Source organism: Lasioglossum baleicum, chromosome 3 (genome assembly GCF_051020765.1).
Source record: "Lasioglossum baleicum chromosome 3, iyLasBale1, whole genome shotgun sequence".
NCBI classification, from domain to species: domain Eukaryota; kingdom Metazoa; phylum Arthropoda; class Insecta; order Hymenoptera; family Halictidae; genus Lasioglossum; species Lasioglossum baleicum.
This window is the reverse complement of record NC_134931.1, coordinates 15,642,294-15,659,357: the sequence shown is the minus strand read 5'-3', so window position 1 is coordinate 15,659,357 and position 17,064 is coordinate 15,642,294. Positions and strand designations below refer to the sequence as shown.

Genomic DNA, 17,064 nt, shown 5'->3' with positions numbered 1-17,064 from the left:
ATGCTTTTGCTTATTATTAGACTGCGATCTTTATACAAAACAAAAATATTCTGCATCGATTGCGGGAAACAGTAGTTAAATAAAAATTCATTTCACCACCCTAATAGGCTTTTTACGTTGAAAAGAAAATAATAATATTCTTGATTTTTTTTATAGTTTTCACTGTTTCAGCAGTCCACTTATTATACACTAGGTTGATTAATTTTACTATATATTAAATTTAATCACGATAAAACATTTTCTTAGCAAATCAGATGCAAAAGTCTAAATAACTCGAAGAAAGAAGACATGACCTAGTGCAGTTTTATAATCACCGGTACAACTAGTAGAAAGTCGAATTTGGATCTCCAGCATAACCGGTAAGAAAGGACACCTGTCAGCCATCGTGACGTCATCAAATTTGACCCCATTAGTCGGTGAAGACTCGCATACCCCATGCTACGATGATTTCTGTTCAATTGGATGTTCGGCGCAACGGACACGGAATAATTCGGCCGTGAAACGGTAAGGAAAATAAATTCGTGTGGAGGCCCGGGCCACGAGCACATGTCACACTGATTGCACATCCGCTTCCGCCGGTGTTAAGCGCGGCGAAGAGTACGCGGCATTATAAAATCGGCCCCACGAAAAGAAACATAATATTTATTGCCAGCTTCCGTTCAATTAGGGGTTGACACGACGCCGCGGCGAAGGGGGACGTATTCGAAACCCATCCCCTTTCAGACGCCCTCCATCCCTAGCCACGCTTTCTCTGTTGCTTGTCGATGCTTTCGAAATCTATGTTCACTTTCAACCCCCTCCCCGTAGGGTGTTCTGAATTTATATATTGTTCGCCCTCTTCCGATTCGGGACGACACTCGTGAAATGGCTCAAGAGGCTTTCCCCGCACCCCTTTCACCCTGTCGACGCGGAGGGGGTGAAAGTGTCGAGGATACAGGGGGAGGAAGTTTGTAAATTGTCACGGTGCTTTTTCTTTCTCTTTTTCAGAAGAACGAACGGGGAGGTCGTGACACGTTCGCGGCTTACAGTCGGATTTATCGTTAAAATAGAAATCAAATGGCGGAAGAGATCGAATTTGTTCATTAAATATATCATCGATTGGTATTTAATAAGTGATACGTGCCTACACTCCGCGACTATACTTTAAAAGAACACAGTCGGGGGACAAAATTAAATGGACACCCTTTACAAACCAATACCTTCTTAAAATTGAACCCAATGACTTCAGATTTTTTGAGATGTTAGAAGGACTAGATTACTAGCTAATGTACATTAAATTTTTTTGAAATTGTTATTGTTTGGAATTTTCAAGAGAAATGTGAAGGTTGCGATTTCTAACTATTATATCTGTCCCTATAATGAAAATTACAATATGTTATGATAATGGACTCCCCCGCATGGAATGTCGAAAAGTCATTTTATATAACGGAAATACAGTGTTATCTTTTACTTCATGAGAAATATTTATCGATAAACAGTAATTTATGACTATAAAAATTATAACAACAAAACTAAACAATTCAGAACATTTATTTTTAGACGCGGCAAAACTATAAGACATATGTGATATTTTCTTTGTAAAACCTGAATACAAACATTTTATTTTTATTGTGAAGGGACAAATGCTTTTTCGTAACAGAGGTTTGTATGGTTTTGTATATGTATTCTTATAGTATCGTTGTGGAGTGTATTCAGCGTAATCTAAATCTTGGCTGTTGAGTCGATAGATTTTTTATTACCGAGATTTGAATTTGGTTGCATAATACGGTTAATGGGTATTTCTGCAGACTGACACAAATAGAGGACTTGAGAAAAAAGAAGTACTGAATTACGAAAGAGTAGACCTAATTATAAAACAGTGTTCATTGAACTTTAACCTTCGCATAAGTAGTTTACCTTTATTGTATAATGTTTGTTGAACCTTGACCTGTACGTGTTAAAAAAGATTATTCACCTTTTCTTTGTGAAAACAATAGAGAAATAACTTCCTATTTCACCTACAAAATTATTAAATAATAGATTAATGTTCATGATAAAATAAGACAACTAATGCAGATGACAAAATAAAACAATTAATACTATCATAATTCATTTGCGAAAACAATAGAAAAATCAAAACGTTCTATTTCTCCTCCAAAATGATTAAATAATACATTGAAATTAATAAACAATTAATACTAATCGATAGAAGAATGTAAACTAATATATTAAATTATGTTACTCCATGGGTGACGACACATACAATACCAAAGTATGCGAGAATATGTTTGATATCGTCTCTTACTTTTCGTAAATCGACGTAAACCAACAAACATTAATAAACAATAGAACTGCGATGGTATTGTATCGGCTGTATCGACCGACGGAAAATGATTTTTAACGAAACATACACTAACGCGACGGTCCCATGGTGTAATGGTTAGCACTCTGGACTTTGAATCCAGCGATCCGAGTTCAAATCTCGGTGGGACCTGATATTTTTTTTATCCAAATTTCTTTGCAAAATATTGTCTACGAACGTTCAATTGTTAGTTGATATCTGTAAAATATATTTTGCATTAGTATTTGTAAATAAAAAAAGTATATAATCGTGCACGACTGGACGGCTGCACAGTGTCGCAAACCAGGGACAAAAAGCGAAAAAGTCTTCATCGCTTCAAAGCTGTGTCTACGTTAAAATGTCTAAATGTTTATGAACAGAAAATTAAAAAAATTCAGTACGAAATTAATTACAGGCGAATATTAGGAAGATCAAATAATAGATAAGTTCATAACGTTGCTTGTTTACGTTATCTCATGAACAAAAGACGTTTGTAAGGAATAATTTTTATAGAAAATGATGTGTTGTCTTATTGTAATTCATTTTCACAAATTTTATAACACTTATATACAATATAATAATTGACCTGAGATGATACAATTACATTTTGTTTCCCTAATCTTTAGATAAGGTTTTGAAAATACTGTTCATAACATCCTGGAAATTTTATAGTTGGAAATGCTATTTCATTAATTGTTTAAATTATGAGAAAATACTATTTACTTTTTACGACTGACAACAAAAACGACGAAATTCGTTAAAAGATAGTATGTTCGAAAATTGTGTTCTGTTTAAAGCAAACAAAGTGAATCGAGAAATAATTTATATAAATTACTCTTCTATAATGTTTCCAGTTATACACAGAAAATAAGTGTATTATGTTATCAATATTATTTTCAGTCACGTGTAAACAAAATTAATGTCCTATATTATCGATAAAGGTACATGGTACTATAAAAAGTTGAAGGGTACAACCCTCTTATTCGTAATTAAGATTAGAGTTGCAATATCATTACTCTAAATACCATACTATGAAATATTACTATTTGATGAAATATTATTTTCTTTTGTACATGTTTTAATTAAATACCTATTCCACAATAGTATTTCTATGAGCTACTATTAAAATATGTATTTGAAATGCTATTTCCATGTGTAACTACTATTTCAGAGAAAAAGTTTATTTGCCACAAATTCTGTATCACATGGTAAAATAGAAATATTTACAGTCTATGTACTATTCCAAAAATCTATTTTGGGGAACTGTGCGGCTGGCTCGATTTCAATGCTCGCATTCCTTGTACGCGATAGCAATGATACGTTTGTATCTTTCGATCGCAATATTGTAATGCGCTTTCGTTGTTCGATTATTTTTAATGAAAGCTGATGAAAAGCGACACGTCATGTTCTCACGTGTCAACGATCGACGCGACCACGCTTCCGTACAAGTCTGCGAGGATTCTCCCATGTCCGCCGCTTAATCAGTAATTATATAACGCGCGGATCCATCGCTGGCCCGATCTAATCGTGATAAATCATTTATTATACATGCAATTCGATAATTCACGGGAGGCGTTACACGGACTGTTATCGCAGGCTTCCACGAAACCTGTATACGGGTCGAGCCGCGGCTTGACGCGGCCCTGGCTTATCTTGAATCTGTGCATTGCTGGTTACCTATCGTGCGTTCGCGAATCAAAAATGCATCAGAGTTCCAATTACGATAGGGGGGAATTAAGGGTTACCCGTGGCGATGTTGAAACAGTGTAAGTAATTCTGTCCCGATGACAGATTACGATGCGCGCAAGCTGCCATTAAGAATTGATTAAAATTGAACAAATTATAGACGCGCATCAGCCAATGTTTAATAACTTAGCCGCGGCCGGGTCGTGTCGTCACGCGGTCACTTTTGCACTTTAGGTAATAAGAATATATATGACTAATGAGATGATGGCGATTCACGATGTCGAATCCCAGAACACATAAATTATTTCCTACCGCTTCAACGTGTTACATCATTTTATACTGATCAAAATTCCTTTTAGAAACTTCGGGGGTGTCAGACGTTTCGTTTCCAAGTTTAATTTATTCATTCACAATTTATTAATCATTCATACCTGGTTAAAATTGTGAATGCATTTTGCACAAATTGGATCATCAAGACAAACACGGAAGAAGGTATATAGTTAGAACTTTCGAAGCGTTTTGTTACCGCTACAGCAATTAATTACCGTCATTAATAGTCTACAATACTGTTTACTGTGGTGCAATAACATATCGAGCACTCTGAAGAGTCCAACAATAAGTATTATACAGTGAATCATAATATTCGGACACTATTAAAAGGACAATGACTTTTTTAACATCGGACCACTTATTCAACCATTTTGAAAATGGTCGGAATTACAGAGAAAATACGCGAAGTTGTTGTTTATAACTTTTATACGTGGATCCATATTGAAAATTTTAAATATACATTTTGTAGATCTCTGTGTCAATTATAAAACTTCATTTCTTTATGAATTCTTACCAGAGTCGCCAGATTAAGACTTGTGTCCCCACTCGACCCCTTCCTTAGTCCCCTTCTACAACGCAATTCCCCCACGCTTCCGCCAGGACCCGGTCACGTGACGCATTTCGTCTCTGTCGTGCATGTGCGTTACTGGCTGTGAGAGAGTAACTTTTTCCCCATAATTCGTGCTCCATCTCCTGGTCTGGCGATTCTGATTTTTACGTTTTTTGATTACATGACAACATACAAAGATGCTATCAAACGTAATCATTTCTCCTACTAGAAGTATCGGCTCCTGAATTGTGTTTCGGGTCCCGAAGTCCTCCGGGTCCCGATTAATTATTATTTATGTGTCAGACAAACTTTTCGGATCCTGCCCGAACCCGAAAAAAACATCCGACCCGAATCCAATCCGTATTTTCGGATACCACCCCTAATATTTAGGTGGCTAATAATATACTACAAAATATGGTTTGTTTCGAAAATTAATTATCTAGCCCCGTTTTCAGAAAGCTTCGAACTTTCTAAAAACCTACTACCAAATAAAATGGGACAAAAGAATACATTTTTTCATGGAAACTGTTAGGGAAACATGCTGTACATTTCGTGGAATGCTCTGCATCCCCGTCCGCTGGTCAGCCAACAAGAATTACCAATTCATGTGACAAACGTCCTGAATCCGGCAGCTATCGTGTCCGGCCTTCATCGATCACAATCGCAAAACGCCAAAGCGGATAGTAAAATTACGCAAATTACACGTTCGTCGTTCCCGACGCTTCTTCACACACGCGAACGCATTATTACTGCGCGTTTCCCAGTATCAACATTAATCAAGCTACATCTATCCGATATTTCCGTCGATGTTGCACCGTTCAATTCGCTGGCGCGTCGCTCGCCGATGCGAAATCAGACCAAGGGAAACTCGTTTCCCCGTGCCGCTCTATCTGTCGATTCCGGCCGTGAAATATACGTCCGCGTTTATCGTAATCTCTAGCCGGGCAAAATGGCCGACGCGAATTTTTATTCGCGCAGCGCGGTGTGGCGCGGCGCGCGTAAACAGCGGCTTTACGATTCCGTCGAGACAGCGTATTGTCAGGTGGGCGGGTACGTATTCGGCCCGCAGGTGGTCATTTGTGCAGGTTGCTGCTAAATAAACGGATTTTTTTCTCGACGGACTTTAAAGAGTAATTCACAATGAAAAGTGCCTCCACGCTACCCTCCTCGATTCCCGCCAGAGCTTAATAGCATTTTCCAGGGTTATGGGTTCAATATGTTCGCGCTGATGAGTCCCGACGAATTGCGCGGAGTTAGTGTGCCGTTGTTGTTTAATGAAACTGGTTTCCAAGGATCTAATATGAGAGCGATTTCTGCAAAAAAACATACCTCTCGACTAAGAGCATTTTTATTGGTGTTTGATGTAAATACGGTAGAACCTCGATTATCCGAACCAATTGGCACCGAGGTGGTTCGAGAAACAATAGAAACAATCGCGAGAATATCTCAATATCTGCCACATGGCTTTGTTCAGATTTATTAAAAAATTAAAAGATGGATAATAGGCTACAATAGGGTACTAAAAAAAAAAGAGAATCGCCTTGAATAAGCAAGAATAAAAGATTATGGCAAAATACCTCATGAAATACCAATACCGGATTAGTCACGTGACATTGTGACACATGCGCGTCAAAGACGGAACGCATCACGTGACCGCACCGTGGCGGAAGCGTGGGGGAATAGCGTCGAAGAAGGGGAAGGTAGAGTGAGGGCTGTGAAGACACAAGTCTTAGCGACTATAACTGTATATTAACAGGGTCTTCCTCCGTAAAGAGGAACATAATGAATAGGGGAACCCTGATAAATCAAATATAATGGAGCACCTCTATGATTGTTGAACATCGCTAATAAACTCTGCAATTAATGCGATGTAAAACCACTATAGAAAGTAATATTTCCTTCGCTGCATGCGAATTGAGGAAAATTTATTGAATTCAATTTAAATTCTGTACTACATGTCTAATTCGATATCATGAGAGAGGGGTCTGAGTGAAATATGGAAATAGCTCGTAAATACAGGAATGTAGCGCGTGAAAGAGCAAAGGAACCTGCATGATACGCCAGTGTTCGAGTAAATGTCTGCAAGAAACGGGAAGAGATCGCTTTTTTTAAATGCAAGCATGAAGTATATGTACTTATGCGCGCATCGCCGCCTTGCGATTTTTCTCTCGGCTGGCTTCCTGTCCAGAAACACGAAGGTAGACATTAATGGAACTCGTTTATGCCGGCCCGCGCGTTGTTTATTACAGCTGCACCCCCCCATTCGTGTATACATTTTTACACGCCATTAAAATTAACACGATGAAACGCTTATTCGATGCACGGGATATTAACCATTCACTCTGTGTACTATGCCACGCGTTTAAACGAAAGAAAAATTTGTTTGATCATTGTTCGTACATTTTTCATCGCGTTTTACATCCTGCTGTCGCGCAACACCGTCGTTTTATGCGATATCACATTTTAGAAGAGAATATTTGTTTGCAAACACTTTATTTACGAAAGTCTAAACAAAGTTATAGCAGTAAGCTTTAGAATTTTCGGTACTAGCCAGCGATGGGCTGTTCATTTTGGAGCCCTACTTAATGAACCCGAATTAATTGAAGTATCGAAAATTTTTTTTTAATTTTAAATTTAAATTGCTTTTATTATTATTTTCTTGCCCACGAAGGATGTGCTTTGACTGAATGAAGGGAGCCCTTCTTGAAATGTTCCTAGAGTTACACAGATAAATAATTCAAGAAGCAGATCAATGTTTATTTACTCTTATCATTTACTCTTATCGATCACCCAGATGTATTGATTGTAATGAAAAACAATTTGAGCATCGCTTGCATTAAACATCATTTCGAGAATATGTCTTAATAACTATTATACATCTTTCCTCTATGTACCCTTATAGTTTTATACTGAGGATTTAAATTTCTTTTGAACAGGATTTAGCAAAATCTAAAAGTTACAACGTAGTCAAACCATACAACTATTAACAATTTTTCCAAATATCAAATAGTTTACAAGTAATTTACGTGGCGCACTTAGCTGAACCACCCTATATCTTTTTGAGTTTGTTTGCATTTGCGTGGACTTCTACAGTCTAATAATTAAAGATCATGGTTTTGAACGTATTTAAGCACACGAGTCCAAATGTACTATTTCACGTGTGATATTTCACATGTATTTAGTCACGCATTAATACATCCTCGTTAAAACCAATATTTTAAAAATTACACGAATTAAAATAAGGATATGCAGGAATGAGTAAATACAGGTGAAGTATTACACGCGAGAAATAATAAACGTATATTTAAATACACATAAAAGAATACACGTGTACCCGAGTGCTTAAAATGAAATAGAGATCTCTACTAATAATGAAGTTACGATCGCAATTCGGAAAGCAGTCGATAGCTGGGCAATCAAGAAACATCGTTGTTCGATGAATTCGAAATCCACAGGTGTTGATGGTGTTTCGAAGATATCGTCGAGCGAATGATTGGTTATGATAACCGACTTCGAGACTCGCAATCGGGGGCAAATGGGCCGTGTAAGCGAGCGAGGCTCATTAATCCCGTCTGAATGGCCGGTTTCGTGGACCAGATTCTCAGGAACGGTCCTGGATAGCGAATTCGGTGGCAGACTACGACCGGGGAGTTCGAGGGTGGGAGTGGGTCGGAACATTTTCCTACGATCGTTACCGGAAGTTCATCAAGATGTGACAACGCTACCGTGAAACTCTCGCGCGCTCGTAAAATACTTTCTCAATTTAAATTCGAGCGAGACGGTCCCTTGGAAGTTTCCGGTTAACGAGCGGAACCCCGTAACTCAGCCGGACGATAAAATACCCCGGCGTAATGACGAACGTGTAATCGAGAGTCACACGAGCCATCGTCGTGACACTTCGCCCGCGGAATTGCATCGTCCGCGGATAGGCGTTCCCCGAGCCCAGACGGTATCAAGGACCACGCTGCCGGAACACTGTCGCCGGCTATTCCGTTCTCGCTATCCTGCCGTTTGCGGAATCCTTCGAACAGGGAAATTCCGAACGGTAATTTCATTCCCGTCCACTTTTCACTCTCCCGAACTTTAATTGCTCTTCATTGATTCATTCCCGTAATATATATATATAATATATATAATAAAAACCAGCCAATGTGAGGTACTCGTCTCTGTTAGCGAGCCCGTCCATATTAATGTGCTTTCATATTTAAATAAGCAGTAGAAATTAACTTGAAAACATAAATACCGGAGGTATTTAATGATTCAAACATTAATGAAAAGTTAATTCAGTAAGCTACAATCGACAAAAAGGAATTTCTACCGAAGGTATATTTTTAAATTAAAGGTATAAGATGGTACTTCGTCATAGGAGCATATGGAAAAATATGTTATCGTCAACTCGAAGAAAACTGACTCGATAACATGTTTTAACTGTGAAATAGAACCATAAGGCTTAAAGCTAAAAGTTCGAAATCATGTCGAAGAAATTTTTCATTTTCACAGGCATTAGCTCGATGCGATTTTTAATATTTTATAGAGGTGTTATCTTTACGAAACAAAATATTAGAAATCGAGAATCATATCGATTGTCCGTATTTCGCCATGTAGAAATTTCTGCGAGGAGGACCCACCCACCCACTTAGTCAACCCGTTGTGATGCTCTCGCAACACTACTCGAAATCGCGAATTCCAACACTACACCGGGCAGCCATTTCGACTGCGACCACTTTTGCAGTACTCCGTTGTAGCTGGAGCATGGGCGCCTGAAATATCGAAAGATTCGAACGCAAACGCGATCCTTTTACTGCGCAACGCTAATTCAACGAACAGAGGATCCAAAAGACTACTTTAGATTTTCTGCAAAACAGCTATATGAACTTCAAACTGTTATAAAATTGGTATATCATAAATATTGCTTCAAGCAGCAATCAAAGTGGGAAAGGGACTCGCTAAATTTCATTCGCAACGCTACACCCTAAATAATCTATTATGAACATTATGGAAATGGCGATTATCCCGCAACGCTAACACTGTGACCTCTGTTCAAAAACAATTAATGCAACACTACTGCAAATCGCGGACGTGCCCATCTCGGTAATCCTTGGAGCGGCGAGGCCTGCCCATATGTACAACTAACTACTTCTACAACTACTATTTCTACATACGAGTATAGTGACAAGGTAGTAACGAAATGACTTCGCATCCGAAAATGCGAGGCCATTGTAGTTGCCCTCTTGAGCGACATTTTGTCGGGGCCACTTCGGCATATAACCTCTTCTTTTTCTTCGGCGGTCCACCAAACAACTGAAACCCTAAACGTGCTCGCAGTGAAAATGATCAACGACTTCCGAAACGAACTACAAGTTTCGGGAGAAGCCGGTCGTTCCGCTGGTGCAATCGAGCAGGTGCGCAACGTTTCGAAACCCTAATTCGCGCGCGTCCGCGAAAAGCTACACGAGCAGGAAGAATCGAGCACGAAGCATCCATTCGAACGTCATGCCTCGTTCGATTTAGCTTCGAGACGAAACTTCAGGCTCTTCCAGTCACTGACGAAAGATAAAGCGCTAGCCAGCCCCGGTCCCTACGTACTTAGAACGAACAGTCACACCAAGGAGGTAAGCTACCTACCTACCTAGTCCTATATTTAAAAAATGGCGAAAGACACATGCTCTCCAACACACTCGCTACACGGTCCCCAGACAGACGCCAGGGTGCAATATCCTAACACCTAGGGAGGACGTCCCGGGACGCCTCCGACACCCTAACGTTGGAATCTCACACAAGCACACTCTAAGGTACATACCAGTTTTCTTGAAATCGACTGACAATGGCAGTGATCATTGCGAAATCAATCAATAAATTGAAATAACAAATTGACTGAATTGACACTGAATTAAATTACGTTTAATTCTGAATATTGCACGTTCCACGAAGATCCATGTAGCAGATCAACAGGAATATGCGTTACTGAATAGTTTAAACAACCGACGCAATTCCACTCCCTAACAACACACACAAACACAAGTGGAAAATGCGTCGTGCACGATACACTAATCATTGCCAGTCGCCATACATATGATTAAAACAATATTCCATGTGCCCATTGCTCTCACCCTCCCGCGTAGCACCTGGGCACGCAAAAGGATTCGTGCAACGAACAAGGAATCTCAATATGTATCCTGAAAATCCTAACTAAAAGAATACGTTAGATTTTGTACGGGCTAATGTTCTGGTATTATTGCAAAATGGCTCTACTTTTAATTCAAAATATAATGTTAATTTACAAATCAAATATTTAATTATTGTAAAGGGTGATGAAATGTTATTGTCGAACAAAAAGAAACCGAGCAAGATTTAATAAAGATATTGATTTATTTGTTCAGGATCTGCATGAAAATATTTATAAACCCTCGGACGACCCTTTCGACAAAGCAAAGTTCCGATATAATGGGAAAGGTACTCTAATAAATGTGCAGTACTCGTGAAAGTAATATAAGTTAATTTGCTTCGCCTAAAGAATCTATCCGTCGCGAATAGTCTTTTTGTACGTGGTATCTAATGTTTCTAAGCAATTCAAAGTAATTTTAAAATACAAATGATTATCTTGATGATAAAAAGTGACTGTCGTAATTGTGTTCCACATTGCGGAAGATTTTTATCATTTCGAAAATTGGAGATTCATTTATGGAAATTGTTGAAATTATAAAAAAACCGTCACGTACAAAACGATCCTACCTAGCTAGGAAACAGATTACTACCCGTGGGAACGCTCGGCATTTCCACGGTCACTGGACTTGTCAACTGGTTGTTTACTCACCACTTGTTTGGGAAGAGAAAGCTGCATTAGAATCCTGGAATGAAAAAAAGAAACAAGATATTAAAAAATCGATTCGTTCAATTCTATCGGGATATAAAGAGTCTATTTAAGTAATTTTCGAAATAAATATAGCAAAGACGTAGAAACTTATTAATACAATATAGTATGGAGAATTTATTCAATTTATGTAATATGGATTTATTCAACTTGTGTAGGCTGTATAATTTTCCATTAATACTTTGAATAGAAAATTCTCATTAATAAAGTTTACTTTATTTTCATTTTGTTTCATTGTAATTTCATTCTAATTGTAATTATACTTTTTTTATTTAATTGCAATTTATACTTTCATTGTAATTCATTCACTTCATTTGTAATTATTCATATTGTTTCGAAAAGTTAAATTAGAGGAGGAAGGTCACAATTTATCAAAATTTATTGTGTCACATTAAATGCAATATTTACAAGGAGGTACATAAACATAAAGCAATCAAAGAATGTAACAAAATAAAATTTTGTCGAACTACTAGACTAAAGGGTCCTATTGCACTTATTGTTACTACTATATGTATAATATATTAGTACTTTAAGAGAATCTTACCTAACTTTTGATTATTATATGTATATGTATTATACAGGTTAGCACAGGAACTGTATAGTCAGTCTATATAGGCCCTGTTTAGCAAATCCTGCCTTAGATGTGGGGATATCGTAAGGACGGTTAAGGACGATATCGGTGACGGATCAGGTAGTAGAGGGGAAGATGAGACTAATTGTCCATCTGCTGACGAACGTAGGAGGTAGACGCCACAACTACATATGTACGTACATATGTATACTTGATCTAATAACCACTGAAAATTCTGACAATACATACTGTAATTAAGTACAATAATAAGTAAGCAGTATGGTGACGCCACTATAATATATAACTTAATGTCAGTACTTGCATAAATAGTTTTAGCCGTCGAGTATATTAAGATTCAACTCATTCACGTTTTCTATGAAACAGAACTGATCTAACTACAATAGTATGAGAGCATATAATTAAAAAAACACACACACTAATAAAGTGCGCATAAGAGCGTACGACCGAAGTGAAGCTTCTATTGCAATTGCACTCGCCCCCCCCCCTGTTTAACCGAATACCGTTTCATCTCGGAGCGTAACGGATCAGACTCATTCACTGCCCAGCAATTGTGTACGCGGTGCGCCTAAAGAAGTTTTCACTTCGAAAATATACACATTAATGTTAAAGCCATTCACAGTGTTAGTGAAACGGTCGGATAATTTCAGAAAAATTACCAACAATTGTCCTGAAACCTTTGGAACGAAATACGAGGTCGTATAAATATTGGATGAACGTCCACTAACGGGAAGTGAAACGCTATAGCGGTCATAATTCTTCGCTGGTTGCCCTCGGCCAGCAGATTCTAATCCAACTATAGTCCCGAAACTCTGAACGTGGCTGTAAAGCGATCTTTCGAGAGACGGGCAGTCTTATCCGCGAGATAGCGAGACGATTCTCGCTGAACTTGAGGGGCTCTCGGTGTGAGGGAGGTCTGGGCAAAGAGACATTAAGCCGCGACTCGATTGGATAACAAACATTTTATCGCGTTTAATTTTGAGAGCGGTGCTCGCTCGAGCGGCATTAAAGTTTAACAGCTTCTTCGGCAATAAATAATATTATGCACGCGAGGCTGCCCCACCACTCGCCCCGCGGAGTGTGCCGCGGGGGCAATTAAATAAAATGCGATACCGTTCGAGTTATGACTGGAATCTTTATGGTTTATGGCCACGGCGTATTCCTTAAATCGGGACATAAAGTAACTTCGCCACCCCCGTCGTTTATACGCCGTCGCTTTTACCGACGAAAAACGGTCGTCCGGACTTTTTCGTTTATACAGGAACAGCACAGGAAATCAGTTTTCAGTTTAGTTTACTAAAGAATACGGTGACCCTTCCGCTGTGAAAATTGAACGGTGTGTCGCTGTTATTTGTTTCTTCGTTTCTGATAATGTACAATGTAGGTACAGTGATGCACACCCTTCAAAAAGAGAAAACTTCTTCAGCACCTTGTACTATAATATCGAGTTAAACTCATGATGAAGAGTTCGAACAGAATTTGCTAAGCATGTACATATGTTATTAATTCCATCTACATAAAAAAATTCGGTTTTATTCTAATCAATATTTAGCCATTGGAGCACACGTGGGTATACAATAAATATGTGTCAATTTTCTTTTTTCCCTAGTAAATTATGAACACCAAAGAAAGTTCTGATCATTGTAATTTTAAAATAAATCGCGTAGTGCAAGGGGTTAAATGGGACTATATTACTTGAATTTTCTAAGATGTTAGAAGAATTAACTTTATTAGGAAATGAAAGTCGAGATGTTTAACTTTTTAAAAAATTCAAAACCTGAGTAAAATTTAAAACCTAAAATCTAAGTAAATTATGTGTATCTAGATGTGTATGTAAATTTACATATCACTTATTAGATCTGCAAAGACTTTTTCATTATAGACTCGGATAATAAAGTCCAACATTTTGATTTTTACTTTTTTGGTGGCAATTTCGACCAATAAAAATTTTTAAATAATTTTTTTATGCATTTCTCAATAAACTTCTAACGTCTCAAAAAGCTGAAGTCGTTTAATCCAATTACAAGAAAGGTAATCCTTTCCGTAAAAAGTGTGCGAATATTTTTGTCCCTCATAGTACAATATGGTAACAGCAACTCAAATTTTAACTGAAGAAATTAGAGTTGCCTAAAGAATTGTTCCATTTTAAAATGGTCTAGTTACTTTTTGGGCCACCCTGTATTACTTGCGACTTAAGGCATCTTTCATTATTATATGAAGATCATAAACTCAGAGGCTTCACTGGTTCGGAAAATTGAAGTTCGGATAATTGACGTTCTACTGTACGTTATACAGATATGTTTGCTTGTGCCATTTTACAAAACGAACAGAGCCGATTCGATCAGCTCCTGAAATTTATGGATCACTTGAGCCGACGATAAAACCAACGCTAAGCGAGAAGAGGCTTGCGTCACTCGGTCGCGCGGAAACTTTGCATATTTTTAATAGGCGGAGCCTCTTGAGCCAATTTCGTCCTTTTCGCAGTAAAGCCCCAAAATATTCGAGATTTACGGCCGTCGCGTCAATTATAATTCGTCCTATTCGAAAGCACGCATTTGAGGCGTAACCCTTCGCGACTCCGCGACACACCCCCGAACTTATATCGTAAAAACGATATTAGATACCGTCCCTCCTCTCGTCTTGCACGGGGGACCACGCGAAAGGAATCTGTCGAGCAGGGGAACGTTTAAATAAGACGCGAAATTTGTCTTTGCAGTCGAAAGTGTGCACCGCGTAAAAAACGAGTCACCTCCGGATTGTAGCGTCGCAGATGGCTCCGGAAATGGCCCCTCTTCCGTATCGAATGATTACCATGATGGAGCGCACAATGTCGCTATTTAACTGCCTCTTAAAAATTGTTTGTCTACGGAAGGTTTAACAACGTCGTCTTATACGATCTCTCGTTCCGTGTTCCCCGCTTTTACTTCGCTCGCTTCGAACGTTTTAGGCGGATTTTAATGTACGCGCGAAAATGCCATGGCCAACGTAAATAAAACAAGCAGAAAAGCGAAATCAAATTCTTGGTAAAAAGAAAACTGAACTAAAATGTTAAGTAGAATTTTAAAAGCACCTAACAGAATGGTAGATTGATAAAACAAACAGATAGAATGTCACAAAAATACAAGACCTTGAAACACGCATATTACTGGCACAAGACAATTAATTGTATATTATATTTCTAATTATAAAAAACATCAAACGTCTTCCATTAAGAGGTGTTATTTTAAATGACAAAAAACGCTGTTCTTTACCATTTTTTTTTAAATTTTACTAACCACGTGTCGCACGCGCGCGAAGAGTGACAACTCTAATCTTCACAAATAAATAATAGCGCGAAATTTAAAATGACACCTCTTAATAGGAGACCCTTTAGTAATGCTGCTTCCAAAAATCCATGCATACTATCTTTATCCTTCAAAACAAGCGGTATTCACAAGCACAAGAAAATCACAGTTCAGTTTAAAGATAGATTGTTTTGTATTTAAATTGGAATGCGGACGAGCGTTATTACGCAGCAAAACCACTTTAGATTTCCTTGCTCTATAAGTAGCCTCCTTCCGGTATGTCATCACTTAATTTGATTAATTATTGCGTTTTGTTTAGTGTTAAATCAAATAATTTCGTAGCTTGTACAGCATGTCTTTGCATTTCAAAAGCAATTCAATTGTCATACCGCAAATGACTTTAATAAGATGACCTTAATAACATATGTCAAGGTCATTGAAATCGGTGAGGAATCCGCTATTGTAAATAATTACTCGGCCGACAGCACAACTACATGTCAATGTAAGAAATATCCATGTGGAAATATTGGCAAAAAAGAATAATTTCTGACTGTGGAGATTTTCGTAGTTTATGTGAAACCTCGACCTACAATTTTTATTTGAAAATCTTTCGTTTCGATAACAAGAAGCACTCGGAGATATTACATAGAAATTCTAGAGACGCTATTTGTCAGAAAAATTACTTTGTTAGATCTTCCATTTGCAGTTTGAAGGTAATCCATGGTATCTATTACCTAAATAATCTTCGAGGTCAGCGCGAATATTCTATTGAGATCCCTGCGACCCAGATCTCGAAAAAAAACAAGTGAAATGAAAGTACTGAAACAGTTTCGGCGATTCTTCTCGTCTGACCATGACCTGGAAAGTTCCACTTGTTCCCGTTTTAGGTACGATAGGATGGAGGGTAACGGAGAGACAAAGTCGGTCACATAAATGGATCTATCAGGGAATTTTTCTGAGAAAAGGAACCCGGACCTCTACATAGCCCATCAAGATTCTATCAATTCCGCGAATACATTTCTATCTTTAGAATTTTCATTTGCATCAGAAGTAGTATTCTAATAATGATAATCTATCTAATACTAATTATAAATATAGTATTTCTTAAAAATAAAAATGAAGAATGATCCTTAATGCAATATATTTCTGTTGAAAATTAAATAAGTAAGAAAATATAATAATGGTAATCTAACTTATACACATTATATGAATATATATAGTATTCCTTTAAAAAAAGTAAAGAATAATTCTTAATGGAATGTATTTTTGTGGAAAATTAAATAAGTAAGAAAATATAATAATGGTAATCTATCTAATACACATTATGAATATAGTATTTCTTAAAAAAAGGTAAAGAATGATCCATAATGGAATGTATTTTCGTGGAAAATTGAATAAGTTTATTTAGATATGTTCTTAATTTTGATATAAAAT

General features: G+C 37.6%; 1 long non-coding RNA gene and 1 other non-coding gene across 2 annotated transcripts in view; one reads left to right on the top strand and one right to left on the bottom strand.

The window, feature by feature from the left end:
* Nucleotides 1-17,064, bottom strand: part of LOC143207599 (uncharacterized) — a 124,695-nt gene that overhangs the window by 75,538 nt on the left and 32,093 nt on the right. The window contains exon 3 of the long non-coding RNA XR_013008697.1: nucleotides 11,701-11,734. This is a non-coding gene — a long non-coding RNA (uncharacterized LOC143207599). The remainder of the gene's footprint in view (nucleotides 1-11,700; nucleotides 11,735-17,064) is intronic.
* On the top strand, nucleotides 2,402-2,473 carry Trnaq-uug (transfer RNA glutamine (anticodon UUG)). Its single transcript has one exon. It is a non-coding gene; the product is annotated as a tRNA-Gln (tRNA).